Here is a 12,938-nt window from a genome sequence, read left to right on the forward strand (position 1 = left end):
AACAATAAGAACAAAACAAAAATAGAATAGAATATACATCTACAGTGGCATTGACAAATACAGGTAAATGAGTATTAAGCAAGGCACATATCACTTAAGGTAAAAGTAAATAAATAAAAATAATTACAATGAAGAGAACAAACATAAAAAATAAAAAAATAAATAAATAATAAAAAATAAATTACAAATTACAAAGGGGTCACTTTATTCCTCTTCTAAAAGCTCAAGGTCTCTTATAATTCCAGTCAATTTCTGGGCCTTTTTACTTTTCATACATTCCAAAGCTGGAAAAAAATTACAAATCAATTCTTTTTTAAATACAGAAAAATAAGGTTTAGTTTTCATACATTTGGATTTATGAATAAAAATTTTTCCCAGTATCAACATTACATTAACAAGAAATTCGTTTCTTTTCTCGTTCAATAGTATTCCAAACATAATATGTTTTCTGGCAAAAGTAGGCAGTGATTGAATCTTTGATTCCAACCAATAAGACATATTCTCCCAAAAAATATTTGAAGAAACACAAGAAAAAAAAAGATGATCAGTTGTCTCTATGTCAACTTGACAAAAAGTACAGGCATTTTCTTCAAAATTAAACCGTTGTCTTAAGAATTCACTAGATGGGTATACTCCATTGAATATTTTAAAATGAGTTTCTTTAGCTTTAGGAGCCACTGGAAAACTAATGTACTGTGTTCTCAATTTTTTAACAGCTTGTTTATCATAAGATTGCAAAACACAGTTTTTATATCGAAGTGTCGGATATAATATAGAATTGAAACAAGAGCGGATAAGCTTGTTGGGAATCATTGCTCTGAGGTCATTACCATTGAAGAGAAGGGATGGAAGTTCAAAAGGTCCATCAGGTATGTTGGCAGAAGCATTTTGTACAAAATGTATAAAACTTTTTGGAATGGCATTTAAAACACGCTCAAAAAGTTTGCGATCACATTGTAAATTATATTTAGTACAAAAGTCTTTAAAAGTTAACAATCTCCCATCTTCATCCATCAAATGAAGAACTGACCAGATACCCTTTTCTAGCCACTCAAGAACACATAGAGACTTATATTTAGAAACAATAAATCTATTGTTCCATATTGGGATTTTATGTGGAGAAAAGTTATGGTTATATAATAATTTCCAATATAACAAAATCTGTTGGTGAAAAGACGATAATTTAATTGGCAGTCTGGAAACAGTATAATCGCATCTCAAAAGGAAATCAATTCCACCCAATTTTCTAAATATACCTCTGGGAATGCAAAACCAAAAACTATTCTCATTTGTTATAAAATGTTTAAGCCATTTGATCTTCAACATGCCATTCATACAATAAAAGTCAAAGGCTTGTAATCCACCATTTTCATAATCTTGTACAAGTTGAGCTCTCTTTATATAGTGCACACGTTTTCTCCAAATATAATTGAAATTAATTTGATTAATGGTCTTAATAGCTCTGTTAGAAATAGAGAGACAAGATGCAGGGTAGATACACCTAGAGAGACTCTCCATTTTAGTTAGATAAATCCTTCCAAAGATAGACAAATCCCTCTGCATCCATGCATCAAGCCTGCCTTTGCACTCATCCCATCTATTCCAGACATTTTGCTTTTCCATCATGACTTCATCCTTAGAGATGCTTATGCCTAAATATTTGACAGTCGACTTGATTGGAATATTATATGCAATTTTAAGAGGGCATTCATGTATGGTAATAATTTCACATTTAGCAATATTAAGCTTTAAACCTGAGAATTTAGAAAAATAGTTAACTATCTCAATTACTTTAGGAACCTGGTCAAGACCTTTTAAAAATAGAGTTGTATCGTCAGCCAATTGACTAAGTATGATTTCCTGTCCGAATACATTTAATTTTTCAATACTTGAGTTCTTAATTAAGAGAGCCAACATCTCTGTAGCCAGAATAAACAATGAGGGTGAGATGGGGCAGCCTTGTTTAACTCCTCTCTTGATATCAAATCTGGGTGAAGTACCTGTTGGTAGGGCCACTGAACTATTGGTATTTGTGTAAAATAACTGAATAATGTTACAAAAAACTTCACCAAACCCATACATTTTCAGACATTTAAAAATAAACGAATGTTCTAACATATCGAAGGCTTTGTAAAAGTCTAAAAATAAAATAACCCCATCATCCACTATTTCCTGATTATATTCCAGCAAGTCGGATCAGAGCTGTCTAACGGAGAGCCTTGGCACTTCCTATTAGCCCCACTGTGTATCATCCTGGTTGCAGTTCCATTAGAATTCCACTGGAGGTGATCGCGGGCGAGAGCAGAATGAATGGGAGTCTATGGGGCTAAACGGCTAAAAGTGTCTCTTTCACCTGCTTGTCGTTAAATTAACATAGATTTTATTGTTGATTCCCAAATTCAATATAGATTATAGGCCAAAAGTCGACTGAACGAGTACTTATGTCCTTTTGATCTCCTACAGGTTAGGCTGTTGTTGGTTGGAACACGCTAGCATTCTGCTATTGTGTGATGTCATCACATTTTTTAACGGATTTTTAGAACAGATAAGTGAACTTAAAAATGCAATTTTCAGCTGAGTGTATTATCTTAGCCCTCCCTTTTGAATGCAACTTTCAAATTACTTGACAAAAAATTACATCCTGAGAAAAGTGGATTTATGGGGGTGAAACCCCATTGACTCCAATTCATTCTGCACTCGACCGCGAGCGCCCCCGCATGGACAGAGACGTGTTACTGCAGCCAGTCTAGAACCCGGAAGTAACCAGCCACTGCCAATAGGCTTTATGCACAACTTACTTCCGCATTCTCGCATTCTCTGTAAAACAGGTCGCATCGCTTCCGGTCCAGGTCTTTTGTATGTGCTTCATGAAATTTTTTGTGGTTTTACTCAAGATAACTTAAAAGGAGCGAGCAAAGATTAGCATAAACAATATCCCTCACATGTGCAGATTAATATTTAAACGTTTTATATTTTTTTATTCTTCACAGTAACGTTTAGATATTTAAATGGAATAAAACGCCAATAACAAAGTGAACTAGTTAGGTTAGCTGATTACCTTAAATTTCCATAGATATCGTTGTCAGTTCTTACGGCCGTTAACACTTTCTCTGACAAGCGGATGCGATGAGACCCGTTTTCCGGTTTGGCCACGTGACGCACGGCATAAAGCCTATTCTCTTCATTTAGCGATTTGCTAAGTCCTCCCCCTCATGGTCTGCATTTAAATACGAACTTTTGCTGTTTCAAAACTGTCTCATTAAGGTAGAGAATGCCCAGGCTAAGAAATTGTATAACCGTTTAGTGACACTTCAAATGAGTTGAGTCCCTCTATTTTCTTTTTTTTTCTTTTTATTTATTTATTTATTTATTTATTTTTAGTGTTTTGAGCTCCTTAAGTCTGTTCTCCCTTGTCATGTGATCAGTGCAGAGGATGTCTTTTTGGATGATGTGCGGGAGGTGTGAATCTTGGTTTGTAATACATTAGTATTTGTATTGTACATTTTGAGATTGTCATACGCTCTTTCTTTGTTGGATTTCTTTATTGTTTGTTGTAATAAGTAAAAGTTAAAAAAAAAAATTCTCTTCATTTAGACATTAGCCGTTTCTCAATATGCGTACTTGTCTGTACTTGTGTTCTTGTGGACTTGTGAAACGTCATCAGTCGCTGCCGAAGTAGTTCGCATCTAGCCAAGTCCACTTCAAATCCCCGGATGTGTTCTTGATCCGCCCCGTTTACCGAGGATGCATCGAGAGGTGACTTGTGTGGACTTGAGATAGCCAGGTAACCCAGAATGCACCTCGCACCAACCAGCAAGCGTCAATAGGAGAGGAGAAAATCCGCGAAATATCAAAATACTACTGTTATTGAGTCATGAAATGTAATTTTAAGAGTGTTTCAGGCGAGAATGTGGTTGTTTAAATTTCAAATCTGTAGTTTATTTATAAAGATAGCGCCTATCTGTAAAATGCATCTGACGTTTTCGGAGTTCTGACATCCAAGCCTTCAGCGGACACTCAGCGAGATCAACCCCGACTGGAACAGCTTAAGGCCAATAGGCTTTATGCACAACTTACTTCCACATTCTCTGTAAAACAGGTCGCATCGCTTCCGGTCCAGGTCTTTTGTATGTGCGTCATGAAATTTTTTGCGGTTTTACTTAAGATAACTTAAAAGGAGCGAGCAAAGATTAGCATAAACAATATCCCTCACATGTGCAGATTGATATTTAAACGTTTTATATTCTTTATTCTTCACAGCAACGTTAAGATATTTAAATGGAATAAAACGCCAAGAACTCGTTAGGTTAGCTGATTACCTTAAATATCCATAGATATCGTAGTCAGTTCTTACGGCCGTTAACACTTTCTCTGACAAGCGGATGCGATGAGACCCGTTTTCCGGTTTGGTCACGTGACGCACGGCATAAAGCCTATTTATACTTCTGCGTAGGGTGCGCGCAGTAGGGACGGCGTAGCATACGCACAGACGCGTCCCATACCGCGTACCCTTCGCCGTCGCCTGACGCGCACCTCTTCAAAAATGTAACTACACGTCGCGACGACGCGGACCGCAAGATCGGTGATTGGTCGGCTTGGTAGCATCGCATTTCCTCCTACGCATTTCCGCACGTACCTTCTCACGCATTTCCACCACTGTCTATGATTTCCACACGTACCATCTCCTCCGACGTCTTCTGTCATTTCTGCCTTTCAGTTTTAGTAATTTCACTAAAGTGAACTGTTTTTCCACCTCAATAAGCTCCAACTCCAACAAGATCAGCTCTCTTTCAGTCGATATTGCTTGTAGTAACCTAGCCGTGAGGAATCTTCTTCTTCTTCTTCTTCTTCTTCTTTGGGGTTTTACGGCAGCCGGCATCCAATAAGTTGCATTGCTGCCATCTCTGGTACTAGCACCTAATGCCTAGTTCACACTACATGATTTTAAAATGTCGGGCTGAACTGTGCAGTTCACACTACATGACTTGCTCTCAGTGAAATCATGAGTGTTCAAGTTGTTTAGCTGTTCACACCACACAACACAACGTGATTGATCCACAACAGGAGGTAACTCACTACACGAGTTAACAACGCACTACATAGAGATACAACCACGATCGGATGATAAGAGCATATCATTTGTGACTCAATGAGAGCTGTTTCAGTACTATAATACGGTCTAAATCCTGAAAATAATCAAACAAATAATCGAGTTGACAACAACACGATTCTATCTGGTCTAGAAACCATGTTTTGTAACGAAAAACCACGCAATAAAACGAACCAGAAATGACGCGAAACTGCAGAGAAGAACACAACACGCGAATATGGACGTCAGACAGAAACTAGTGCTGCACACTGTTTGCTCGACCCAGATAGCAAACTGACATTGAATCAACGTGGAAATATGACATCGAAACAACGTTGATCTGACATTTTTTTGCTCATCGAATTAACGTTGAACCAACGTCAGACGCGTCATTCTTTCAAAACTAACGGAAAATCAACATAAAATCAACGCGTTGTTTCAACGTTATGAAAATAAACCAATTTTCGATTTTATTTAGCTTTGAAGAATGCCGCGTCTGACGTTGGTTCAACGTTAATTCGATGAGCAAATCAACGTTGTTTCAATGTCATGAGAGACGTCGTTTCCACGTTGATTCAATGTCAGTTTGCTGTCTGGGGACGATATGCTCTGAGAAAAAAAAATGCAAAAAAGAAAAAGTAAGATTTACCTGGTGTCCTCAACCCATGCGTTGCTATGATTGGCTGTACTCATGACATCACTGAGATTGAGTCGCGCGACTGCGCGAGATATCTAGCATGCTAGATATTTTTCTGAGCTCGGTGACCTGTCTGCGAGCTGTCTGCGAGCTGTCTTTGATGCGTTGTTGGCTCTTTCACACTAACTGATTGGCGAGCGTTAATCGTCCGCTAATCGCCCGCGATTTGCACGCGATAACACCCTGACTTGTCGGCGACTCAACGATTTGCAAATCGGGCTTAAATCGGGCTTAAAATCACGTAGTGTGAACTAGGCTTAAGTGCACTATATCCGCTTATACAATCCAGTGTCTTTTAAAAAATTAAAAAGATACTGCTTTCCCCTTGAGCTTGCAAAATATTTGTAAAATATTTTTAAGAGATACTTCTTCCAAGCCGATTACTCGCATTTCTCTGAGTAGATCTTGTATTTGGCGGTCATATTTTCTACAAGAAATCAAAACATGTTCCACTGTTTCAGGTTCTTGACATGAACACAAACCACTCTGGTACTTTCCTACAATAAATAAAGTGCTGTTCAGTAACGTGTGACCAATCCTCATTCTAGAAAAAATAACCTCTTCCTTACGTCTCATCTCTCCCCTACAAACATTAACTGAGTTAGTTACCCTACTAGAAATAGAGAACAGGTGCCTCCCTTTATTTTCTTGCTCCCAGAGCTGTTGCCATTTCAGAATTATTCCCTGCCACACAATACTTTTACCTTCTGCTTTAGACAGATTTAAGTTTACATCTATTGTTTCCTTTTGAGCAGCTTCCTTGGCCAATTTATCAACCTTTTCATTTGTTGCAATACCTACATGAGCTGAGACCCATATAAATGATATTTCTACTCCTTTTCTTTTCACATCTCTAATTGACAGAAGAATATCATATACAAGATCTTGTCGACTCTTTGAAGTCCCTTTCCCCATACTATTGATAGCTGACACAGAGTCACTACATATCAATACTTTGCAGTTCTGCATCTGCTCAGTCCATTGCACTGCGATCAGGATTGCATATAATTCCACTGAAAACACACGTAGGAAATTTGCGGTTCTCTTACAAACGTCGGTATTCCACTTCTGAACAACAAAAGCTGCTCCTGTAGCACCTGTTTCCTGATCTTTTGACCCATCAGTAAAAATTAATATGTGTTCCTGATACCTCTCTATTATATGACAGTGAAATGCATACACCAAATCTGATTCAGGATTTCCTAACTTAATCCCAAGTATATCTAAGTCAATCTTTGGGACCTCCAATTGCCACACAGGAACTGATGGCCACAGTACTCCTGGACAAAAGTTCTTATCATGTATTGCCATTTCCTGGGCCAATGCCTTCCCTGTCCAGCCAAAACTTTGAAAACTTGCCATCTCTCTCTCCCAGCTTACCTGAATTGTTGCTTTAACTGGGTGATCACACCTTTGACCCATCAAGTTAACCCAATAGTTAGCCTGAAGTTGCTGCCTTCTCAAAAAGAGTGGCATTTCTCCTGTTTCTACCTGCAAAGAACACACTGGGGAAGATCGCACAGCTCCTGTACATATTCTCAGTGCCTTAGCTTGAACTATATCTAATCCAGCTAAAACTGACTTGGCTGCAGATCCATAAACTAAACACCCATATTTAATTCTTGCTCTAATTAAATATACATAGATTTGTTTCAAAGAGGCAACATCTGCCCCCCATTCTGTTCCAGCAAGACATCTCATTAAATTCATTACCCTTTTACACTTGTCTATTATTTTTGAAACATGCTCTCTCCATGTAAGTCTTGTGTCAAAAAACACCCCAAGAAATTAAAAACTGTTCACTCTTTCCAAATTTCTACCATATAACTTTAATTTAACACTTTCATCTATTTTCCTCCTAGTAAAAAACATAGTCTTAGTCTTCTCAATAGAGAATCTAAACCCCCATTTCCTTCCCCAATCCTCCACTAGGGTTAGAGCTTCCTGCACCTTCTTTAGTGCATACTTTAAATTTCCCCCCCTTTTCCATAGGCTACCATCGTCTGCAAATAATGACTTTCCAATTCCCGGCTGAACATTAGAAAAAACATCATTAATCATTATATTGAACAGCAATGGACTAATAACACTACCTTGTGGTGTACCATTCTCACAAAGCAGCTTCTAGATTTTTCCGACCCTATTTTCACCTGAATACTTCTATTATTTAAAAAATCCATTACCCAGTTAAACATATTTCCCCCAATTCCCAACATATGCATCTTGATTAAAAGACTCTACCCATAGCATGTCATATGCCTTTTCCACATCTAAGAATACTGCCACAACAGTCTCTTTCTTTATCTGTGCTTTCCTTATTTCATCCTCAAGGCATATGAGTGCATCAACAGTACTTCTCCTCTTTCTAAAACCATTCTGATAACTAGCCATCAATCCCCTTTTTTCAATAAAGTGCATTAGCCTTCCATTCACCACCCTTTCCATTAACTTACCTAAGTGAGAGGTTAAAGCTATTGGCCTATAATTTACTGGATTACTTGCGTCTTTTCCTGGTTTTCTTATTAGAACAATAACTGCCTCCTTCCACCCTACAGGAATTTTTCCTTCCTCCCAGACTCTATTAAATACATTTAAAACCTTATTCATTCCATTATCACTTAAATGTCTTAGCATACTATAACAAATTTCATCTTTACCAGGAGCTGAATTCTTACACTCATCCAATGCATTTCTTAATTCTCTCAGTGTGAGAGGAACATTATATTTATCCTCTAATTTTCCTTTCTTTTGAATAACCTCAACATACTGATTCTTTGTTTCTTCCCTAGCCCTCCTTTCTTCTTGTGAAAGATTACTGGAGCTATGTACCTTACTCAGTGTGTTCACCATCATTTCTGCTTTCTCTAGACTTGATATAGCCAACTGCTCTCCATCTGAAAGGATTGGATAATTCCACTCTCTTCTGTTACCTTCCATTTTTTTAATCATTCCCCATACATCATTTATATTAATAGTACTTCCAATTGAGCTACAATAATCCCTCCAGTATGTTCTTTTCCCTTCCCTTATACTCCTTCTCACTACTGCCTGTGCTTTCTTGTATTCAATCAAATGTTGAAAGTTATGAGTTCTTTTTAATTTTCTAAAAGCTCGGTTTCTTTCCTTAACTACCTTCTCACATTCAACACTCCACCACGGAACCGCTTTTTTAACTAGTTTTCCTGAACTTTTTGGTATTGTATCCATTGCAGCCATATAAATACTCTGTCGCAACTCAACTTCATTTCTTTCAACATCATTCGTTTCTTGGACTGAACTAATATACAAATCACTTATTTTCATAAATCTCTTCCAATCTGCCTTTTTGAAAATCCACCTTCCATGACTATCTTCTATGCTCAACCTTACATCCACACTCAGTTTACATATAATTGGGTAGTGGTCACTTCCAATAGTGCTTTCTCCATGTACTTCCCATGTGATGATGTGAGACAGAAAGAGGACCCAAACGCGTCTGCAGCAATGAATCAGTTTAATGAACGGAAAGAAGTCCACTGGTAAGGACTGTTCACAAATAATATAATGTTCAACAAAGGATGACCCGCCGGGTAACAGGCGTGACTCTCTTCTCAGGCTGACCAGCGGAGGCGGCAGGTGAAAGCAGACACCGGAGGACCACTACTGCCCTGGCGAGCAAGGGAGGAAGATCCCTCTGAGTAGCACAGTGCTGGACAGGAAAGGACTGGACAGGACTTCGCAAGAGAGGTGACAAACACGTCTTGGCACAGAATAATCTGGCAAATAGGTAGAGAAAAGCAGGGGTAAAAGAAGCCGACAGAATTAGAGAAAAGGGAGAGCAGGTGTGAAAGAATGATTGGATAACGAGCATAAGGCAGCCGCAGCTGTAGATAATGAAACAGCGGAGAAGCGAGAACAGAAGCGAGAACACATGATAACCAACAGGGGGAGACAAAGAACCGAGAAAGGGACCAGATTCATGACAGTACCCCCTCCTCAACGAGCGCCTCCTGGCGCTCCCGAGGAGGAGGATTGCCGAGACCGGAGGAAATCATTGATGAGCGAGGGATGCAGGATGTCCCGGGATGAGACCCAACTCCTCTCCTCAGGACCGTATCCCTCCCAATCAACTAAAAATTGATGCCCACGACCGCGACGGCGCATATCTAAGAGACGACGAACCTTGTAAACCGGGGAGCCCTCCACGCGAAGAGGGGGAACGGACGGACGAGCGGGGCGCGCACCGCCGGCTTGACATACGAAACATGGAATACTGGGTGGACACGACGGAAATTGGGAGGAAGCGAAAGCTTAACCGCCACGGGGCTGATGATCTTAATGATGCGAAACGGACCGACAAAACGAGGAGCCAGTTTACGAGACTCAGACTGGAGGGGTAAATTGGAGGTGGACAACCATACTTTCTGACCACAGGCGTAGCGCGGACTTTTAACGCGACGCTTATTAGCGGAGATGCTCATGCGTCTCCTCGAGCGACACAGAGCTGATCTCACCCCTCTCCAAGTGCGCTTACAGCGATCGATAAACGCTTGGACCGAAGGTACATTAGACTCCGACTCCTGCGAGGGGAATAACGGAGGCTGATAACCCAGGCAACAATGAAACGGGGATAACCCGGTGGCTGAAGAAGGCAGCGAGTTATGTGCGTACTCAGCCCACACGAGTTGCTCGGACCACGATGAAGGATTACGGTGAGCGAGACTGCGAAGCATGCGGGCGACGATCTGATTGGCTCGTTCTGCCTGTCCATGGGTCTGGGGATGAAAGCCGGACGAGAGGCTAACAGAAGCTCCGATTAGATGACAGAACTCCTTCCAAAACTGAGAGGAGAACTGTGGTCCCCTATCAGAAACCACGTCGGTAGGAAGACCGTGAATTCTAAAAACCTGATCGAGCATGACCTGGGCTGTCTCCTTGGCCGACGGAAGCTTGGTGAGCGGGATAAAATGCGCAGATTTAGAGAAGCGATCAACAACCGTTAAAATGACCGTGTTACCCGCAGAAGGGGGAAGCCCAGTGATAAAGTCGAGTCCAATATGGGACCAAGGACGCGACGGAACCGGTAGCGGGCGAAGTAACCCAGCAGGGGGCGAATTACCAGTCTTAGTCTGGGCACAAATCCCACAAGCAGCTACAAATCGACGCACGTGTTGGATGTGCACTTGGAGAGAGGGCGAAAAAATCAAAATGTCGTCGAGGTAGACGAATACAAAGATATTCAGCATGTCCCGAAGGACGTCGTTTACGAGGGCTTGAAACACGGCAGGTGCGTTGACCAATCCGAACGGGAGGACGCGATATTCAAAGTGCCCAAGGGGCGTGTTAAACGCGGTCTTCCACTCGTCCCCTTCCTTTATACGCACGAGATGGTAGGCGTTACGAAGGTCGAGTTTAGTAAACACCCTTGCTCCCTGCAAGAGTTCAAAGGCCGAGGACATCAGCGGCAAGGGATAACGGTTCTTGACGGTGATCTCGTTCAGCCCCCTATAGTCTATGCAGGGACGCAAGGAACCGTCCTTCTTTTTTTGACAAAGAAAAACCCCGCGCCAGCGGGCGACGAAGAGGGAACGATGGTACCGTTACGTAGTGACTCGGAGAGATAATTCTCTAATGCCTCGCGTTCGGGAGCCGACAAGGAATAAAGTCGTCCCCGAGGCGGCATAGACCCTGAGAGGAGATCGATACTGCAATCGTACGGTCTATGAGGGGGAAGGGAAGTCGCCCGGGACCGACTGAACACCTCCCGTAAGTCGTGATACTCCTCCGGTACCCCCGTCAAATCACCCGGCCCCTCCTGGGAGATAGAGACAGAAGACACAGGAGGGATAGCAGAGGTTAAACACTTAGTGTGACATGACAATTTCCACGACAAAACAGAACAATTAGACCAGTTGATCTGCGGGTTATGCTGAACCAGCCAAGGGTGACCTAAGACAACTGGACAAAAGGGCGAACAAAAAACTAAAAAAGAAATAGTCTCTCTATGATTCCCCGAGACGGTGAGTGAGAGGGGAATAGTCTTTCTCTGAACTTTAGGAAGAGAACTTCCATCTAAGGCAAAGAGAGGGGTGGAGTCTCTTAAGTCTATTAGGGGAATGCCCTGGTCCATGGCCCACGCCTCATCGACGAAGTTTCCCTCCGCCCCCGAGTCCACCAGGGCGGAACAGGTGATAGAGGAACTAGACCATTGGAGAGAGACGGGCAGAGTAGTACACGACCTCGACGGAGAGTCCTTGAAAGATGCGCTCGCCAGTAGCCCTCCTCTTACTGGCGAGCGTTGGCTTTTACCGGGCACGTGTTGACGAAATGGTTGGGCACTGCGCAATACATGCACAGACGGTTGATTATCCTCCGCTCCCGTTCCTTGGCCGAGACGCGTAACCCACCCAGCTGCATTGCCTCCTGCTCCAGACCAGCGGGAGGCGGCAAAGTGACGGTGGGTGACGAGGACCGCCGAGGGGGCTCCGGACCACGAGCACGGCGGTGCAGGTCGAAGCGCTTCTCCAAGCGGATAGCCAGATCAACGAGAGGATCCAGGCGAGTGGGTGCTTCGCGAGCGTATATCTCCTCCCTTAACTCAGAGTTGAGCCCCTCCAGGAAGCGGGCTACTAGCGCCGGCTCGTTCCAACCACAGGTAGTCGCTAGAGTACGAAACTCGATAGCAAAATCCGCAGCAGAGCGTCTGCCCTGACGTAGAGAGGCTAGAATGTGGGATGCCTCAACCCCGTGGATAGAGCGATCAAAGACACGGATCATCTCAGTCTTGAACAGGATGAAGTCGTTCACACAGTCCGCCTCTGCCTCCCAGTTGGCGGTACCCCACTCCCGGGCTCGTCCGGCCAGCAGAGAGATGACGTAGGCGACTCGGGCTCGTTCAGAAGCATAAGTCGAAGGCTAAAAGGAGAAGACTACTTCGCACTGGGTCAGGAAGGCGCGACACTACACGGGCTCACCCGAGTAGCAGGGGGGATTGTTGACCCGGGGTTCCGGTGACTCGCGCTGGTCTCGAGGCGCGGGACTCTCATGACGTAACTGGCGAAGCTGGGTAGAGAGCGATGAAACAGCGATGAAACTTGAGAGGCGAGGGATTCGACGGCCTGTCTCGCGGCTGAGAGCTCTTCCTCATGCCGTCCCAGCATGGTTCCCTGGAAC

This window comes from Pimephales promelas, chromosome 10, assembly GCF_988280905.1.
Source record: "Pimephales promelas chromosome 10, fPimPro1.hap1.1, whole genome shotgun sequence".
Taxonomy (NCBI): Eukaryota; Metazoa; Chordata; class Actinopteri; order Cypriniformes; family Leuciscidae; genus Pimephales; species Pimephales promelas.